This window comes from Dermochelys coriacea, chromosome 18 (assembly GCF_009764565.3).
Source record: "Dermochelys coriacea isolate rDerCor1 chromosome 18, rDerCor1.pri.v4, whole genome shotgun sequence".
Taxonomy (NCBI): Eukaryota; Metazoa; Chordata; order Testudines; family Dermochelyidae; genus Dermochelys; species Dermochelys coriacea.
The window spans coordinates 12,929,177-12,949,560 of record NC_050085.1 but is presented as its reverse complement, the minus strand read 5'-3'; the positions used below and the strand labels follow the sequence as shown (position 1 = coordinate 12,949,560).

The 20,384-nt window shown below is 42.8% G+C and overlaps 1 protein-coding gene and 1 pseudogene across 4 annotated transcripts in view; one reads left to right on the top strand and one right to left on the bottom strand.

The window, feature by feature from the left end:
• Positions 1–815: 815 nt before the first annotated feature.
• PIK3CD (phosphatidylinositol-4,5-bisphosphate 3-kinase catalytic subunit delta) overlaps positions 816–20,384 on the top strand; it is a 72,097-nt gene continuing 52,528 nt past the window's right edge. For 2 of the 4 annotated variants that reach the window (XR_006276312.1, XM_038377165.2), the window contains exon 1: positions 17,642–17,793. The gene's annotated coding sequence lies outside the window, so the exon portion shown is untranslated. Of the gene's footprint in view, positions 958–17,641; positions 17,794–18,683; positions 18,810–20,384 lie in introns of those variants that run through there. The other 2 variants (XM_043499821.1, XM_038377166.2) reach the window with 2 other exon arrangements.
• Positions 4,602–4,720, bottom strand: LOC119845244 (annotated as a pseudogene).

The following is a 20,384-nucleotide window of genomic DNA, read 5'->3' as shown; positions in this document are numbered from 1 at the left end:
CAACAGGGGGGCTTGGTTGTATCCATATCCAGTGTGATGGGGGCTTGTGGTGAAAGGAGGCTTGTCCACTAGCTACTTTGCTGCTGCGATTGCCAGCTCGCCTCATGCAGGCAAGGCTCCTGGAACCAGAGGGAGCAGGTGGGGTGGGAGAACATGTGTTCTCCCCTTCCTCTGTTTAACCGACAGGGGCCCATGCCCACAGCAGCCACCCTCCTAGAGAAGGATCAAGAGTGGAAGCCACTTCACAATTGAGCCAGGGCCAAGAGAAGGTCATTTAAAGGTAGGCCAGGAAGCAATGGGCTTAATCTGTAGCAAGGGAGATTTAGGTTAGATATTAGGAAAAACTTTCTAACTCAGGGCAGTTAGGCTCTGGAATAGGTCTCCAAGGGATGCTGTGGAATCCCCATCTTTGAAAGTCTTTAAGAACAGTTTGGACAAACCCCTGTCAGGATTCCTTGGTCCTTCCTCAGTGCAGGGGCCTGGACTAGAAGACTTCAAGGTCCCTTCCGGCTGGACATTTCTATGATTCTACGATAAGTGTTCCATGAGCTTGTGGGTGCTTTGCTACCTGATTGGAAGGCTTCATTCCCCTGAACTCTGTGGATCATGTGGACCTTGCCAATACACCTGACAAGTGCCTTGGTTTCCCCAGTATGGCACACGGGGGGGCAAAGGGGGGCAGCTTCAGGTGCCATGCATAGTATGTTTGCAATTATACCTGATTCTGGCCACCTCCTCCCTCCAGTTAGCCAGAGACTGCAGAGGAGGGGCAGCAGAATGGGTGGGGAGAGTTGCTGTGATGATCCCTTGTTGAGCAATCCAAGTGGAACCAGGCAACTGAGCCTTCTACAACAGCTCATGTGGTGCTGCTTCCAGTCCATCCTGTGGAAATCCTTCCTATACTCCAGTGCACGGAGCCTGCTGGTAAATGGGGTGAGAGAGCCTGGACAATCAGAGGTGAGAGAAGGCAACAGTTCTGCAAAGGGGGGAGCTGTAGGAGACGAGGGGTACTGCTGCTATGGGAAGAGTGAGCATAGGGCATGTACTTCTCCATCTCCTTTGTTACAGTGTTGGTGACTGAAATTCCATCAGCTGTCAATACCCTTCAGTTACTCCAGACCTGGGCTGGATTTGATCCAGCAGCGGAAATGTTCCCACTACTGATTACCAATTCGCTGAGCCACCTATCCTCCTTTCCCCAGTCTCCCCTGTTCAAGCATTCTTTATTGCTGTGGATGTTTTACATGTGGTCTGGGGAAGGATTGTCTTGCATTAAGGCCAGGAGTCAGAGGTAGCCTCTGTTCCATGCTTTGCTAGATACTACTTGTGTGACCTTAGGCAAGGCTCTTAACTGCACCATCCAGGGATGTCACAAGTAGAGTGTGGGGAATAATCAGCAGCAATAGATGACGTTTCAAAAGAAGAGGCAACCCTAGGAATAAATAATGTACATAGAGGAATGCAGAGAGCGTGAACCATCGGCACAGAATGATCTCTACATAGATATTATACCTAGATTCTACCGTGACAGAGTGTTAAAGACCCATATATTGTACACAGTGTTGTTGTAGCCATGTCCGTCCCAGGATATTAGAGAGACAAGGCAGATAAGGGAATGTCTTTTATTGGACCAACTTCTATTGGTGAGAGAGACAAGCTTTTGTGCAACACAGAGCTCTTCTTCAGGATCTGAAGGACCCACCTGTCTCTCTAAAGACCCCTGGCATCAGAAGAAGTTTTATGCCAGAGGCTCCATTTGGCCCCAGAGCAGACGCTTCTGAATTATCAAGAGAGACAAATTAGGCTGGGAAACAGCACAGAGAGCAGTGTGCTTCTCTTAAAAAAGAGAAGTCTCAGAAGGAGGCAGGATATATTTTTAGTGTCAAAGGGTCTCTGAAGCTCTTTGCTTTTGCCACATAATAATCACAGGTGTAGCAGCTGGCTACATTGTTTAATGCGCCCGTTCGTCTTTACACAGCTGGATGAATATCTCAGTTCCTCAGAGCGTCCTGAAGTAACCCTGAGAGATTAGTAAGTAGGTGGATGTGTGGTCAGCGCAGTGGAGAGGAAACACTCTCATTGGGGACACCTTCAAGGTGGTGTGTCATATGTTTGCTGCCTGGAGACTCACAAGCCTCCCTGAGGCTTTTAAGCTGCGCCTCATATAAAAGGCAGACTTCTAAGGTGTCTCAGGCTGGTTTTACTTCTCACGTATTGTTTTTTTCAACTGCTATAACGTAACCTAGGACCTAGATGTTGCTCTACTGCATGCTATGGTCCTGCACTACTTAATGGTGACAACTGGTGTTCTGCTCCAGTAGTAGAGGCCTTTACCCTTTGGGCTCAGGGAGAATCTCCATTACCTGGAGCAGTATTAGGGCTTATGACATAGAAGTGAGCTCGCCTGATATTTCATCGAGCAGAGGGCAGTGGTGAGCCATAGGCACTAGCCAGCATGGTACTTTGTCTAAGCCACATCAAAGAGCTTTTCTCTGGAGTTAAATCTGCTGCTGCAGGGTGCTTAAGCTCCAGATCTCTGAGCACAGAGGAGACATTTGAGCTGAGGTGGGATGTTGGGGAGTGGGTAGCAATCTGCCATCAGCATGGGTATTTAGTACAGGGAAGAGGAAGTTGGTTTCTTTTTCTAGTTCCTTTTTCCTTATTATTAAGTCTTTATATATTCATCTTTTCCAAGACCTGGAGCCTGAGACCTGATCGCTAACAATCGACTCCATTTCTTATTGACTCTCTCAGTGCCCAGCTTTCCTGTCAATTAGTTTATTCTCTCTAGGTTCTTATGTGATCTTCTCTCCTTGTTAGTAGCTTGGAGTGGAGCCCAAATGAAAACCCTAGACCAGAAAATGCCAAATCCAGTAGTGGTTCAAAATCTGCAAGTGAATTTTGCAGTGTGTCTCCATCTCTACTTACTCTGATGTATGGGTGGTGGCAAATTTTTGTCAATTTTTTCCCTCCATTGGAAATTTTTTTATTTTTTATTAAACATTTTCTCAGAGAGGATCTGCTTTCCCTGAACAGTTATTTTTTAAATATCAGAATGCCCCAAAACTTGAGAACCAACTGTTTTAATCTGGAAAAACAATTTTTTTTTTTCAGACAAAGCTTTTTGGTTTTCAGCCAAAAACTTTTGACCCCCCCCCCCAAAAAAAATCCGCTAAAACTGATAAAAATGTTGGAGGAAGTTTTTCAGGTTTTGGTTTTGTGATGAAAAGTCAGCATTGTGTGTGTGTGTGTGTGTGTGTGTGTGTGTGTAAGGGGTAGTGCATGGTGATGAAAGCCTTTTCTAACCAACTCTAGTATTTAGTGCCAGTCATATGCTCAGGCAGGAGGGTTGCAGTGATATGACTAAATCACTTTCTAAAATAATTGATTAAACTAGTCTGATTTTCTTGTGTAGACAAGACTGTTTGTACTGGGTTCTCTCCTCTGTTTTCTTTTCCTGCCTCTGCCCCTGTATTTCCCCTGGGGAATGAGGGAGTGCAAAACAGCTCATCCTGGACCACATGCTCTGGAAAGGTTAGCCTAAGCATTGAACTTTTTGTATGGCTGCTCTGCAACATAACGGAACCTCAAAAAAGGTATGGCTGCTCATTTGAGCAAAGGAGAGTGCTGGTTACAGGGCTGTTTGCAACTGTGTCCCCATTCATGCACCTTACCGGGTGTCAGGCCCCATGCCTTTACCTATTCTGGGGCAGAATTTCACAATTCTCCTACAGTACTTTGTGTATCCACTGTACTTACCTAGTAGGACCAACTGGGTTCAGGCACCTGCAGTTCTTTCCTGTGGACATCTGTGACTAGTGATCAGGCAGCCTTCTTAAAACTGAAACAGTGTCTATTTTAACAGTAGGAACAAAGTATTAGAGAGAGAAAGATTTGAAAACAACCACCAGTCTGCACATGTCTCCCTTACCAAAAGTCTTACAATTCCTGGGTAGCAACTGGGGCTGGCCTCGCTTGTTCAGACATCCCAGCGGATGCCTGTATGTCAGTCAGATTGCCCCATACAAGTCCCACTGAGTGTTCCTTTTTAAACGGCTGACTCCCAGGCCTTTTCCTGGCTTTGTCTCTTAACGACCGTCATGTGTTTTCAGAGAAGATCCTTGTCTGAGCCGTTCTTTTTCCTTCCTCTGTTTTTCCTTATAGCCCCCTATTAAACTACACCAATATATGTGTCCAGAAAACTTCCCCATCACCTGGTCAATATACAGCATTTGTAAATTATTACAGAGATGCTCCAACTGCATCACAGTATACAGACCTCTTAACAACTGTCAGGGTGCATTTAATGCAAGAGGTAATTGACTCTTTCTGTAGAGTTTCATCCTGAGTCTTTATGCAGCCATGACTCATAACAGCACAGTTTGCTATAACGATAAAAATCAGTCATCCTCCCTACACAATTCCCACACCATTGCTACCCAGCTTCTCAGGGGCAAGGCTGGCAGAAAAAGTAGCCCTTGCAGCATGCGCTGAAGGCTGTCAGAGATACAGCATCATAGATATGTAGGGCTGGAAGGGCTCTCGAGGTTATCTAGTGCAACCCCCCCAGTGCTGAGGCAGGACCAAGTGTACCTCAGGAAAAAATACAGCACCTGAGATTCTCAGGTGGTCTCCCATCCAAGTACTAGCCAGGCCCAGGACAGTTTAGCTTCTGAGATCAGCCAAGACTGGGTGCATTCTGACCAGTATGGCCATATAGGCATAAACTTAACTTATGCACAGAAAAGCAGGCGACTTGTCCAGAGTCGTAAAGCAGGTCAGTGGTAGAGGCAGGAATAGAACTCAAGGTCTTGTGGCGCTGTGTCTAGGCCTGATCTCCCAGGCCATGCCTGTCTACATTTTTACTTTTCAATCACCCAGATATAGTACTGCAGCAATTTGAACTCAAAAAGAAAAGGAGTACTTGTGGCACCTTAGAGCTCTAATAAATTATGCTCTAATGCTCTAATAGATTTGTTAGTCTCTAAGGTGCCACAAGTACTCCTTTTCTTTTTGCGAAAACAGACTAACACGGCTGCTACTCTGAAATTTGAACTCAGTATCTCTGTCCTGGTAGACAAAAGCCTTACCACTAGGCCACGCAGCTGCTTAGATGCAGTCAGGAGGTGAGTTCCAAAGAGCAGAGCACTAACACAGACCTCCCTGCCAGCTTCCCTCTCTCTCCTATGCCGACAGGGCTTCAGCTTCATTTGTTAGGCATCCTTGTATTAATTACATTCCCCTTTAACAGACAAGGAAACTGAGGCACAGAAAGTTTGAGGTTGGGATTTTCAAAGGAGCTTGAGGAAGTTAGGTGCCCCTCTCCACAGTTTCCATTTCAGCCTTTGGAACAGCTCATTTAGTGGAGATTTTCAGTGACAAGATCTCTGTGGTCTAATGAAGTGTAGACCTCCCTTCTCCTAATCCTGTGCTTTGAGTGTCTACAGCACTGTTAGACTGACCAGCCTGAACTTTCATTCCCCAGGCTCTCAGGCTGTTATGGTAATTCATGTACAGCTGGTACTGCCTCCTTCCCCATTACACAGCACCACGCAAGGAAAAGATTTTGTCCTTCATTGTTTTATCCAATATTGCGCTGGAAAAAAGTAATATCCCCCCCCCACACCCATCTCAAAAAATATTCTGCAGCTCATTGAGCTGATTTCACCATCTGTTCTAAACATGGAGCTGGAGGTGGGTTGTGGGAGAGGAACAAGAGTTGTTTTTTCCTGTTGCCAGGTACCAAGGAAACACAATAGGAAATGCAAGCTCAGGTTGTCTACAGCTATGAACTTGCTGTGCATTTAGTTCATGACCTGCCTGCACTTTCCTGCGGCACCTGTAAGATGTTGCTTCTTTTTCAGTAGTTGGGCAGAGCCAAACTTTAGACCTCTGTAACACTGCAGAAGTTACCTCCAGTAGGAATGGACTGGAGAGGCAGCTTCCAGGTGTCACAGGTAAAAGAGAACATCTAACCACTTAGTCTTGGAATGTCATTTTTGTTTAAAGAATATATATAGAAGAAACAGGAGTTGCCATGTACTATACTTGTCCAGGAATCAACTAATGAGGACCCAGTGGAAATAAAGTTGAATGAAATTAACTCTTGGAACACTACAACTTTCCAGACAAGTGACGGCTTAGCAGGATGTGTGAAGGTGTACAAGTCGGGGGTAGTTATACTGTGTCGTTGATTTTATTTAAAGTGGAAAAAAGTTTAGGTGAAGGCATTTTCCTCAAACTTCAGTCACTTGCTCTGGTACCAGGCATGGACTTTTTCAGATGACTAGGCAAATTAGAGAATGATCAGGGCCAATCTACTCTCAAAGTTGAACCAAAATAATAAAATTGGTTTTCATTCACAGCTTTTGTTATGTCATTGCAAATTTATGTGTAGACACTTTTTTTTTTTTTCAGAATAAAAGTGTCCTGTTTTGATTTTACGTAAGGCAGTATTCTGAAATGAGCACCCACAGACAGATGTGCACCGAAATAACGAAAGGAGTAAATTAAAATCCTTTTAGTTATGTTGGTGCAACTTTGTGCATAGATCCAGTCCTTGTATGTGGTGAAAATGGGGATTATATAACAGAAGTTGGTATGTAAACAAACTAGATAAGATTTCTCTCTGTGAGCGCAGTAATATAAAAATATTTATTTATTATTTACTATTTAAGTTCCAGCAGTGCGCTCAGTGCTGTAAGAGAGACAGACATGAACATAGTTCCTGCCTCAAGCAGTTTACATTCTAAGGGCCTTCTCTACACACATATTGTAACAGTTCACTAAAACTGATTTAGCTATGGGTGCAACTATCCCATGTGGAAACACTTACATCAGTGCGAGTGGATAACTTTGATTTAGCTTAAACATATGCTTTAAGTGAAGTTCCAGTGACTTTAATGGGGCTCCTACTTTACTTAAAGTTAAGCATATGCATACGTGCTTTTCTAAATCGGGACCTAAAAGACAGACAGACAACATGACTCATTTGAAAGCTCAGAGGAGAAAGATAGCTAGAATTTTTTAAAATTGTTAAATCACGTTATGTGGGCATCATGGAAGAAGCAAATCATAAGGAGCGATTTGAATGGAGAGAGGATGGTGGCTTGACAAACTGGGCTTGGAAGGGAAATCCCTGGATAAGGGGCATATATGTTATATTATCTACACAGAAAGAAGTGAAGTTTGTGTACATATTGCAGTCTGTTTGCAAGAGGTGATGTGATGCATTATTTTCAGAAGAGAAATTTGCCTTATTTACAGCACCGAGTTCCAACATTGCAAAGAGAAAGAAACTTATTTGCAAACTATTGATATGAAAAATTTCACTTGGTCCAAAAGGATATGGTAAAGGTACATATGTGGGGATGGCTTTTGATATATTTTAGATACAATATTTATATCTAGAAGGCATCTCCTGTATAGCTTAGTTTGTATGGTTTCCATATCTGGCTGGTGTGTGTGAGAGAGAGAGAGAGAGAGAGAGAGAGAGACCTGTAGGCACACATTTTCTATATATCATCACTGCATAATCGGCTTCTAATATAGGGAAGAGTTCTGTATTCTTGTGGGGGATGCACTAGGTGTCCTGTGTATTGGGGTGTGTGACCATTTGCGATCAAAGGGAAGAAGCCAGTTAAAAGTTCCATTTCCCAAGCTTGCCACTGCATTGCCATAGTAAATTACTGCAGGAATATATTCAAGCCATGTACATGTTAAGAAGCAGTTGGTTTTGTTGACAGGTCTCCCTTGTTACCTTGTCTAATAGCCCATCAGGCTGTCAGCTGCCAATCTGGAATCTGGTGGTGAGCAAGGGGTCACAGGCCCAAACCAGAAAGCCTTCAAGTAACTTCCCCAAACTCTTGGAAAATGCCAACTGAGTTTGTTGTTGATTACTACAGTCGTATGGAGACAGTTACACAAACAGATCTGTGGTTTTATTCTTGGTTTGTTCTAGCCAACAAACAGTTTAGAATCTCCGATCAGTGTGGGGAATATTTATTTCAGATGTAACACAGTAATTAGTCCCTGTTGTTACAACCAGGATGTCAGAAAAGCTGTCCCTAAAGACAGCAACTATTTTGTTTTAGGCTAAAAAAACCAAAATAATAAAAGGGTTGGTGAGGGCGGTGGAGGTACCATAGGTGGAAAGACAAGAAAAAAGAAAACCTATTGGGTCTTATTTCTATCCGTGCAAACTAATCATCTCACCACAGGGGCAAAGCACTTTACAAACATTAACAACATGCCTCTCAACACTGCTGTGAGGTGGTTAAATACTGTTGTTCCTACTTCACAAAAGGAGAAACTGAGGTAACAAGTTTGTGAGTTGTCCACAATCACAGAAGTGGTCAGAAGAGAGCTGGTGAAAGGTCTTTTGAGATGGGGAATGTAATTCACTATACGTTTGTGCCTAGCACAATGGGGCTCTGACCTGGTTAAAGCCACTGGGCACTACTGCATTATAAACAACAAGTAATAATAAATATAAGTAGTGATGATAATATTTGTGAATCCTTGCTCCCACTCCTGCTTAAACTATGCCTCTGTGAAACATACCTGTCATTTTTAACAATATGTTTAATAAACTAAAAACTTTAAAATATATTTTGGACCAAAGTTTGAGTACAAAATCTTTCTGCTACCAAAGATGGTTCCTTTTCTTCCCAGCACTGCCCTCCGGGACAACAGTTGCAGTTTTCCCAGCTGCTGTGTGAACATGTGCTGTTTCTTCATGAATTTCTTGGGTGGAAATTCCCCCTGGTTCACCAATGGAAATTTCATCCTTTTAATAGCTAAACTAACAATTTTTGTCTTGCCAAAACACTTTTTTTTAATGAAAGTCTTTTCACATAACTACCTCTTCCCTCTCTGCCCTTTGGCATCAGTGACTCATGCAATGGCCTTTGCTACTTATAAGTGGTTTTTCAGGTGATGGGAAAACTTCAAAACTTCTTGTAACCTCTGTCACTAGCAACTGTCCATTCATGCATAATTTTGCATAGTTTCTGCTTTGGTTTGTTACGTGCTGCGTGTGGTTCTCTGCTTAAAAAATTCAGCATAAAACACCTTGAACTTTAAATTTTTTTTTAATTAACAATCCAAAGCAAGCAACCTTTCCAGGCCCCATAAATCCCAATCCTACAAGCTGTCCTGTGCAGGCAGACACCTGCACTTGAATGGATTTAACAGGGCGCTGTGCATATCAGGGTCCACCCCAGAAGGAGCTTCCAAGATCTGGGCCTTAATGGAAACAGCTAATAAGGACCCCCAAAATTCCAGAGCTAGGAGGTTCAAGGGCAACTTAAATATTGAAACACATGCCAAGCTTTCTCTGAAGCCTTAGCTTTACATTAGGTAACCACTCTTACATTCCTTGTGCACCCTGTTGACTTCAACTGGAGTTTTGGGTATGTGATGATTGCATGCCTCATCACTGCTGATACCAGACAAGGGCTATATAGTCCTCCAACAGAATAAATACCTTGGTTTATTTGAACAGGTCATTGCAGCTTATGATGGAAATTTGTGGTTTTATGGGTCACTTACTTTCTGTAAAAATACTCCCAGGAAATTTGGGTTGCAAACCACTGAAAAGAAAGTTGTGGCATCTGTTAATGCTCGTTAAGTTGTGTTTAGTACCTGCGTCTTCGTCTTCGAAGATCCTCAGCAAAAAAAAAAAAAAAAGGAGTGTATGTGAGAAGCATTACTGACTTTCGTATACTGGGGGGGGAGGGTTAGGGAAATTGGTACAATTTTTAAAGGGATAAAGAAATTAACAATGTTATTTTCTGTGTTCACATACTAATGCTTTCATTTCAACAGCGCTGCCCTTTGACGATCTCAGACTACTGTATAGACATTAAGACTTACAAAAAGTCCTGTGAGATTTGGAAATAGTTTCATTCCTATTTTGCATATGGGGAAACTGAGACACAAGCAGGCAAAGTGACTTGCCTCAGGTCACAGAGTGTCAGTCCTGGAATTAGAATTCATGAGCTCCTGACTCCCAGTTCCCTCTGTGAAAAGGTTAAACTAACTTTTTTTTTAAAATTATTTTTTTGTAAACTTGTTTTGCCTCTTGTTTTAGAAGTAAATAACTGACACTATGCCTTATGCTGTTAGTCCCTCATGTATCAATAGAACTGGGTCAGTGGCTTTTCCACCCCTTTTTTTAACATGTGGCTAATAAATTCCACTCTGCGCTCTGAAGTGCTGCTCCACTGTCTGTAAAATCAATGCAGAAGTCAGTTTATTTTTTTCCTTTAACATTCTATTTTGGCACACTCACTCAGAGCTGGTTTCTCCAACAGAGTTTCAAAAGTTACATTCAAAGAGGTATCAAGCAAGGCCTGATGGTTCTTTTCTCATTTTACTAATCCAAAGAAGTTTGGGGGACTTTTTTTTCTTTAGAAGCGTTGTGCTATCATCAGTGATCAATAAGATAGGAATCTCAACTGTCTTGTTCAGCTAATTCAGGTCAGTTCTTGCTGCTTATTTTTCTTCTGCTAATATTGCTGGGGTAAGTTGTGTAGTCTTTTTAAATCCACAGTGTCCACTATCCAGCCACACAACTTGAACAGTGTTTTTCCCCTAGGAATAAACACTAAAATGTGCCATTCTGTCCTTGAGACAGATAAGGTATTTTTCTGGTCTTCACCTTCCTTCTTCCTGCTATTTCTACATCCTGTTTTGTTTCAGCCTGTGTTTTGATTCAAGGATGCCTTTTAGATGAGACTCCATCTAGGCAAGGTCATTGGAAGCTCATGCTGTGTATCCTTCCCAGTACGTGTGCTGGTGGCATGGTGCTGTATAACCTCCAATGGATATAAGCTTGGTTCTGTTGCAACCAGCACCCGGTGCTGACCTGCTGCTGCTGTTGAGTTTTTTTTTTTTCCCCTACTCCATCAGTCACTTTCCGCAGAGTTCAGGGAAAGATTCCTTTCTTTTGTTTCCATTTTGATGTTTGTCCAGTGAATGAACAAAAAACCCACCAAGCCCTTGTCATCCATATATATGCTTCTCTAGAGCTCCTGGCATCCTCCCCCTGGGAAAAATTATAAACTAGCACAGAAGCTAGTGAGACCACCCAACTGACCCCAAGTCTGGTCTGTGCAGTAACCATTGCTTTTTTTCATTTTCATCGTGACCACATTCAACACATCTCATTCTTGGGAAGGTTACCCAAGAGTAAGCACAGAGGAACGGAAGGAACTAAATACTAGCTTCTGTGTAGGTGCTTCCTATGAGCAAAGAGCAGCAATGGAGCTCCGCTTCCACCCCAGAGAAGATCCACACAATGTAGCTAAGAATGGAATCCAGAATAAAATACTAAACGCCAGTTCTTACAGTCCTGTTAGCTGAAGAATAGCCATTGAGTAAAGCTAGCGATTATGCTTGTAACCTTTATGTCCCTATTCGTGGTGGTCATCATGGTCACCTGACCTTTCCCTGACTGTAGTCAGTGTGAGATATACCTTTTCGGTGGTGCTTGATTGACTGCCTCAACTCACCTTTTGTTCCTTGGTGCATCTGCAGAGGTCAGAAGGTCATTTCCCTTTGAGAACATACCACAGTGAATTCTCTCCCTTGCCCCCTCGCAACCACCCAATTGCTTTAACTAGAACAAAGATTTTTCAGCAAAAAGAGAGAATCCTTTATAATACCAATTAATTCGAAGCTTTGTACTGCAGATTGGCACCCAGCTTTCATGCTTCCCAGAGCAGCTCTTTTCTTTCCGTCTGTTCACATCACCTAACCCTGGTATCCTTTACAATGAGCTTTGAAATATCTCCCTATGTCCACATGCTCTCAGGTGGCAACTGGCATTACCCTAAGGACTACTGATCTTCCTTCTCATTGCTCTCAAACTCATGTCTTAAGCAATCATTAGCCAATACCTTTTAAATACTTCCAGTTATGCATTTCATTCCGTTGCTGCCTCAATACCCTAATTACTCATCTACCCTCACTACTCACCTCCCTGATCCTAAGAATTGTTTGTTTTTTGGGTTTGGTTAGGTTTTGTTTAATTTTACCACTACTCCCCAGTACAAGGGATTTATACCTCTGTAAAACAAAACAGGCACCATAGCTCTGTGGCTGGGGCACTGGATTGGGACTCAAGACCTTGGTTCTATTTTTCACTCTTTTGCTGTCTGCCTCTATGATTTTAGGGGCAAGTCACTTCTTTGTGCCTTCATTTCCCCCCTCTGTTTAGAAAAAGGGTGTGTGTAGCGGGGGAAGGTTACAGTGATTACTCACTTTTTAGAATACTTTGAGAGCGGTAAAGGAAAAGTGTTGGGTTTTTCTTTCTTTCTTTCTTTTTTTTTTTTGCACATTGGTGTAGTGCAGATTATGAACACCCTCACCTATGAAAAAATTAGCTTGTAAAGCCAGCAGCTTTTTGTTAGTTGGTTGGTAAGTGTCTTACTTTTGGGGGTATAATCAGCCAATGAGCATTTGTTCTGATGATGCCTCTGATTTGTTGTGTGCTATCACTAATGTGCTACTGCTGTTGATGCTATATCCACAATAATAATAATGGGCTTGAAATTCAAATTTTGGAGCCAGATCTGAACTTCCCCCAAAAGGGACGGGATAGCTCAGTGGTTTGAGTATTGGCCTGCTAAGCCCAGGGTTGTAAATTCAATCCTTGAGGGGGCCATTTAGGGATCTGGGGCAAAAATTGGGGATTGGTCCTGCTTTGAGCAGGGGGTTGGACTAGATGACCTCCTGAGGTCCCTTCCGACCCTGATATTCTATGATTCTATGGATCTGGGTTCTACTTCAGTCCCGTGAATAGTTATTTTTTCCTGTATCATTAAATAGTCTAGTCTGGGAGGTGGAGGTGGGATTAAATTAGCTCCACCTTCTTACTGCTTTCTGCAGGGACTGTCTAAAAAAGTTCATGTATGAAGCTTCCTGTAAAGTCCTCATTGGACTGCTCTGCTGTGGCATTTTAGGTGCTTAAAGGTGGAGAATAGGGAAGCCGTAAATGTGAGAATGAATGTCCATAGCAGTCTGAGGAAGAAAAGTGCTACATCATGCTAACGATTCCTTCCCCCTAACATCTGGTATAGAAGAACACAGTGAAGTCCTAAGATTTGCAGGCAACTCTCTTAGGCTCTGCTCCGTGTTTATGTTCCTGACCCAGGAGAGACCGTGGATTGCTCCAAATTAAGAATGGATGCAAAAGGCAGCAGTGTGGCACCAGAACCCATTGCAGAGATTCCACTTGAGGATGGGAAAAGAGAATCTAGAATAATGGTCATCATATCTTAAAATACCAGTACTGGTGTACTGTCCATTGGCTGGCTGTAAGCTCCTCTGAAGAAGGACCTTATCTTCTGTGTGTTTGTACTCTGTTTGTTAGTCTCTAAGGTGCCACAAGTACTCCTTTTCTTTGTACTCTGAGAGCTGAGCTGACGAGGTAGTGGACGTCTTGCCTCTGTGACTTCCAGATTGCGTTATTGTAATGCACTCATAGACTTTAAGGTCAGACGGGACCATCATGATCATCTAGCCTGATCTCCGGCTCACCCTACGCAAGCCTGACCCTGCTACGAATCCAGTGGCAAAACCACTCTTTTGACTTCAATAATAATAATTATTTATTTATTACCTAGATCTTATATCGTGCTTAAATTAGAGCGGGATCCAGCTACTCTTGCAGATCCACTGGAAATTACAGCTGATGCAGAATGTGGTTGCCTGCCTCTTTAATGGTGTTAACCCCATGGAGAAAATAGTAGCAATTCTCCAAAGAGTATGATGGCTTCCTGTTTGCTTTGTGGTGCAATTAAATGTGGTTGTGGGTTTTTTGCGTTTTTTTGGTTGTTGTTTTTTTTTTTTAAACTCCTGGCTATTGGAGCTTTGACACTGGCAGTTGTGTGTACAAGTTTTATAAATAAAATTATATGTGATACTGTTTTAAAGCCCTATAGGGGGTTGGGTCCTGGGAGCCCATATGTCATTTCTCTCCCCATGTTCCGCCATGTAGCTGAGAGCACTCTTGCTAGCAGTCCCTGGACCTGAGTTGTAATAACATTTTTCAGCTGCCCCTGCCTGCCTGCTCTGTCTAACCTTTAAACATTGGATGAGTTTATTGTAAGCTTCACAGCAGAAATTGGTCTTGAGAGAGGATTTGAAGGAAGGCAGGTTAGCAGCTATATGGATCCGTTAATGGAACATGTTCTGTGCATATGAGGTGTTGTGGGAAAATCAGATGAGCTGGTGGTTATGGCTGGCATCATTGTTTGGAACAGAAAGGATAGAGAGCAATGTGAAAAGAGACTAGTGGATAAATATGGAGGGAAAGAGCTGTGAAAGACCTTGATGATGAAGACAAAAGGCTTGGACTAGATTTGGTGTAAGAGGAGAAAAAATTCAAAGAGGAGGGTGTAATACATATAGTCATACCCACATGTGGTCACAAGATAGGTGTCTCCTGCCTTGAAAATATACTCTCAATTTGACTTTGGTGATCATAAAGCAGCAGCCCATGATCCAACACACGTACTTACTGTGTTTTATTTTCTGTAGATGGGGGAGCTGAGCTCAGGGCCTTGTTTACACTAGAAGGACTCAGGTCAAGGTATCTTGCAATATGGGCCAACAACAGCATGAGTTGGAGGGTTTTCATTAATCCTTTCTTCCTGGCCCACACCAGTAGCTTCTTCGATCATGAAACCCAATCAGGCAAACAAATGGTGTCTTTAATGTTGCTCACAAAAAGGTGGGTCTTTTTGTTTTGCTTTTAATGTTCTTGCTTGTGGCTAAGTGCATATAAAATAAATTTTGTCCCCAGTTTAGAAACTACCACGCTTTTTTCACACTTGCTCAGTTTCCAGAATAATCAGTTAAACACAGGTGTAGGCTTGAATAGTAGTTGTAACAATGTATGATTCTGTTTTCAGGAATTTCAAATAAACAGGAACACAGTAGCTAAATAGACTTGGCTCAGACCATGTGTATACACCAAGTAACAACATGATCCTTTCACATCACATCCCCTTCTTACTGATTTGTTATCCTAACTTACTATGTCATCTCTGTAAAATTTAGCTTGTACATTCTCTGGGGCAACGGACCATGTCTTCTGTGTTTTTTCTGAAGCCCTAAGTATTCTTTTGGTCTGTATAAAAGAATTAACTCTTGAGTTACTGGAGTAATATGGAATATAGAGCAAACCAAAGCTTACCACTCCTTTCTCTTGCTGTCCTGGAGTTCTTAGGTTCTTACCAGTGTGGGACTGTAACTATTTTTTTTCTCCTTTCAACTCTCCTGTCTACCACAGTCCACTTTTCTTTGTCTATTGTTATGTGGGCCCCGCTTGCAAGTGTTTTGTTGTTACCATATATTGCCATAAGCCCATGTTGTTGCCATGTACTACTGCACATGTGATAGGCAAAAATAATGAATAGAAAGGCTGTTACAAAAAAGCAGAACAGAAACCAGAATTCCTGTAAACAGTCTGTTAAAAATATCTCAACACATGTCAGAATCTATGGTTTAAAACTGAGAGGCTCAGAATTTAAAAAGGTCAGAATAAAATGTGATATCTGGATTTAAACAATATTAAAGACAAGATGTTTTGTCTAACTCTATTATTGATAGTGACATTTTGTACTTATGCTAAGGTATTGGTATTGCCAACCCCAAATGTTAAAAAATGATGAGATATTTTTAGAAAATATTTTGTGGATTCTTGCTCAGTCACACACTTCCAGGAGTCTGGGACTTCAAGAAAAACATCAAATGTTGTGAGATTCATGGTAAAATCACAAGAGCTGATAACAGTGAGAGTGGGATAATGCACTAACATTTATAACGTACAATTATTCTCTTTCTACTCTGATTGACTATTGTAACATAAATAGAAACAAACCATAAAAAGGAGGAGAAAGAGGTAGGTCATTAGGGAACTAAGCAAGGAAACAGGAATCAGGAAATCTAGGTTCTATTGTTGGCTATTTATTATTTAACACCCAATGCATCAAAAATATGTTTTGAACTGGTAAAAGCGGGAGATTTTGAAATGCACATAGGACAGTGAGCCATCTAATTCCCATTAATTTTCCGTCAGAGTTAGTAGCCTAAATGCCATGTGTGCATTTGAAAATCTCTCCCAAGAGCCACTAACTCTCTCTGACAACTCAGGCAAGTCACAGACTTTGTGCCTCAGTTTCCCTATCTGTAAAATGGGGATAGTGACAACCTCACAGGGGTGTTCTGGGGCTTGATTCATTCAATTTATACTGAGAGATCCTTGAACAGAAGGCACTGACTAAATGCAACGAGCTGTTATGAAACAGTAGCTACAGTATGTGTCTATCACAAAGCTCTCAAATGTATCTCATTTTGATGGATGGCACTCATTTTAGTTACCTACTTTCCACACAGAGTTAGTGTCCCCTCACTTTTAATTTTGAAAATTAATTGTAATTAGGAAAAATCATGTAACTGAGATTATAGGAAGCTCTTATGTTCGCTCTGTGAATAATTTTGTGTGTGTGTGTGAGAGAGAGATTCGGGATGTTTGTGCTACATTGTGTCTCACATTTGGGCCTTGGAAGGCTCAGAGGTACTCGCCAGTCATTGCCCTCGATTTCTAGCACAAACTTGCAAATGTGCATGGTACAAAACCTTTTCCTTCAACAGTCATGATGATGATGATGGAAAAAAATAATGTATTTCAAAATAATTTCTCTGGTTCCCTTCTGTTGTTTGTCACACTTGCTTTTATTGCATTTTACTTTAGGCTGCAAGCTAACTGAAAGGTAGGGGATGGATAGTCCTCACTCTGTGTTTGCAGGAGCACCTGGCAGGCCAGGGCCCCACTCCTGCTGGAGGCTGCAATAGTAACAAATATAGGCTGGCAGAGTTTGACAAGGCTCCTGTGGCAATCAGTATTGTAATCTGGGGGACTCTCTTTGCTGTGGGAAATTCCTGGCCAGGTCAGAGTCTTTCTGGATAGTTTTCAGAGTAGCAGCCGTGTTAGTCTGTATTCGCAAAAAGAAAAGGAGGACTTGTGGCACCTTAGAGACTAACAAATTTATTAGAGCATAAGCTTTCGTGAGCTACAGCTCATAGCTCACGAAAGCTTATGCTCTAATAAATTTGTTAGTCTCTAAGGTGCCACAAGTACTGCTTTTCTCCTTACAGGGTGTATGATAAAAGCCATTGTTTCATGTTCTCTGTGTGTGTATATCAATCTCCCCTCTGTATTTTCCACCAAAGGCATCCAATGAAGTGAGCTGTAGCTCACGAAAGCTTATGCTCTAATAAATTTGTTAGTCTCAAAGGTGCCATAAGTACTCCTTTTCTTTCTGGATAGTGATGCTCCTGGCGGTGGTAGGTCTTGCAGGAATTCAAGGGCCAGATCTGGCCTGGGGTGGGGATGTCATTGGGTTTGCCCAGGCTTTCACCCCGGCTCAGTGTCACCCCTTGACTTCGTGCTGCAGGAGCTGGGCCCCCAGCCACTCTTCCCCAGCTGCCAGCTGGGGGCTTTGCCGGGGAGTCCTTGTCCCCTGGGGCCGGGCACTTTGCAGACGGCCCCTGCTGCGAGCTGGGCACTTTGCCGCTGCTCCTTCCCCTGCCCTATCCCTGGGAAGAGGAGGAGGAGCTGCGCGCGCTGGGGCCCAGCCCCCCGCTCCCCTTCCCCCTCCCCGGCCAGGGACGGCGGCTGCAGCCGCGCCGCTACACCGGCTGCGAGCGAGCGAGCGAGCTCATGCCGGGCGGGGAGAGCAGGAGCCCGGCCAGGAATGGGCACGGAGCCGGCCGAGTCAGGTCAGTGGAGGGGGCCCCCTATGGCCGGGGGGCCGCAGCCAGACCCCTGGGGGAGGCGGGGAGCGCTCCCCACTGCGCCCCCTTCCATGCACCCCATTAAAGGAGCCGCGGTAAACGACCCGGGCTCCTCTCTGCAGCACCCCGGCCTTGCCCCTCGCTGTCCTCCCCGCCCCAGGCTCCTTAGGGCGGCGGTGGGCCCTGCCGGCGTTCCTGCGGCTTTGCCCTTCTCTCTATCCTTGCGGGTAAAGCTGCCGGGCCCGCCGCCCCTTTCACTGCTTCCTCCTTTAGTCATAATGCAGAGCGGTAGGCCGCCTTCCTCTCCTGTGATCTGGTCCCATCCTCCCAGGCAAAGCTGTCTTGAGAAGCTGGGCACCCATGTAGTCCTGCTGCTCTTTGGCTGCTTAATGCCAGATATTCTTGTTCTTTGGACTGAAATGTATATTTCATTTTCCTTGTGCACGGACTCCCACTGCTTGAGATTTTTCTGGGCCACTACATGGTATTGCTCCATCAAGAATTCAGTAACCCTGCCTAGAGAACATGCAAGCCTACCAAGTGTTTGTCGTCAAGATGTCTTTGCTGTACGCACAACAAGAAGACATGGGATTAAAGTCAGACTCCGATTTTAATATACGTTTCCTTCCATCTCCTGAGGAGTAGCCATTTAATATTTTTGCCTTGTGTGATTTTTATATCCCAGCATGTTCATTATGATTTATCACATCCAATATATCAACACAGTGCTCTGTTTCTAGGATATGACATATTTTCCAATAAGATCCTCCTACTTCCTTTGCATGCTTTATCGTCTCAGTAGCGTGAACTCAGTCATTTTTGTGTGCTGATATTAGTATGTGATGTTAAGAAATGAGGTGAGTTTGTTTCCGAAGCATCGTAAGCGATTATGAGGTGTTTTTGTTGCAAGAGGAAAAACAAGCTTGAAGCAGTGTCTCCTTTTGTGTGTAACAACTTTGACGGCAACAATTGTTTCAGACTGGTCTTGTTTGGATTGAATGGTTAGTGGTTTTTACTATAATACTTGTTGAAACAACTGGAAGTATTTGCCCCTAAAAGAAACATCCCCTTTAGGTAAGTTAAACTGTTTTAATGCCCAAGAACATTTGCTAAACAATCTACATTACAATTTGCTTATCATACTCTTCAGAAACAAAACAGAAAAAAGGAAAAATGCTTTTTATAACAAAGTGTTTTGGAGAGCAGACCATTATAAGATTATATTTTGGGAGGGGGGTGGGGGAAGGCAGGCATCATTGAAGAGGAAGGGCTGGTAGGACCAGACATGTTTCACTTCCCAGTGTTGAGTTTTTGGATCCATTTCTTATGTCATCTGACTTCTTTCTGCTCCCTCTTCTAGACCATTTATAGCTCTTTTCTGTTCATAAATTTGTGCAATCTAGAGAGGAAGGTCTGCTAGGTCCTTTCATACCCATTCCCTCCTTGATTCCCCGCACCTATTCAGGATTGATCCCTGTTATGCACTTACTAATGTTTTATCCAATCTAATTTTAAATTCCCAAATTAAAACTAAAGTGCGTTTCAATGGCATTCAGTCATCACCCTCCCAAAATTTCATAGATTTTTAAATCCAGAAAGGGTACATTGTAATTATCTAGTCCGCTCGTAGAATTTCACTTGGTAATTCATGCATGAAGCACAATAACTTGTGGTTAGACTAGAGATATCCTGTCTTAATTTAAAGACTTCAAGTGATGGAGAATCCACCAAATTGCTTGGTAAGTTGTTCCAATGGTTCCTCCTCAATAACAATTTGGGCCTTATTTCCGGTTTGAATTTGTCAAGCTTCAACTTCCAGCCATTGGATCTTGATGTGACTTTGTTTGTTAAAGAGGTTTCTAGCGGCAGAAATCTTCTTTACAAAAATTCCATAACTTCAGAAGAAATCCCAAACATCAAGAAGTCTGGAAGTAAACAGTTAAGGGATGCAGAAAGTTTCCCATTGCTGTAAAATCCTCATTATTACCCCTGCTTGATTTACATAACCCACCCAGCCTTAATCTTGCTGTGTAATTAGTTTGCAAGCTTTTTGGGGGCAGTGTCTTATGTGTTTTGTATAGTCCCTAGTATAACAGGGCCTCAGTCTTGGTTGGGACTTTAGATGCTAGTGCATTTTGACTATTGTAAGCCATTTTTTTGACGATCGCAAATGTGATCAGGTTACAAGGTGATTAAGAAATCCTGGTTTTCTAGTCTACAGAGACATTTCCAGTATAGGAAATAAAACTCTCTTCTAAATTTCCCCCCCAAAATTCTATCCTGGCATGAGATATAGCATAAGAAATTTCAGGGGGTTTAGTATGTTTTGGGGACTGTTACTGGAGGTGTTTGAAAACTTGGCATATCATGGGCAGCTAGCGTCAATCTTACCTTCTCAAGCAATGGGGCTTCTACCGCTTGCTTTGGGAGGCTATTCTACGAGCCAATAGATGTGACCTTGGCATCAGGCAGTTTTTCCTGATGTTCAGCCTAATTATTCTCAGCTTTTTGTCATTATTCCTTTTTATAGCTTTTTGTTGACACGCTAAATCCCTTTCTTTCCCTGTTTTTTTTTC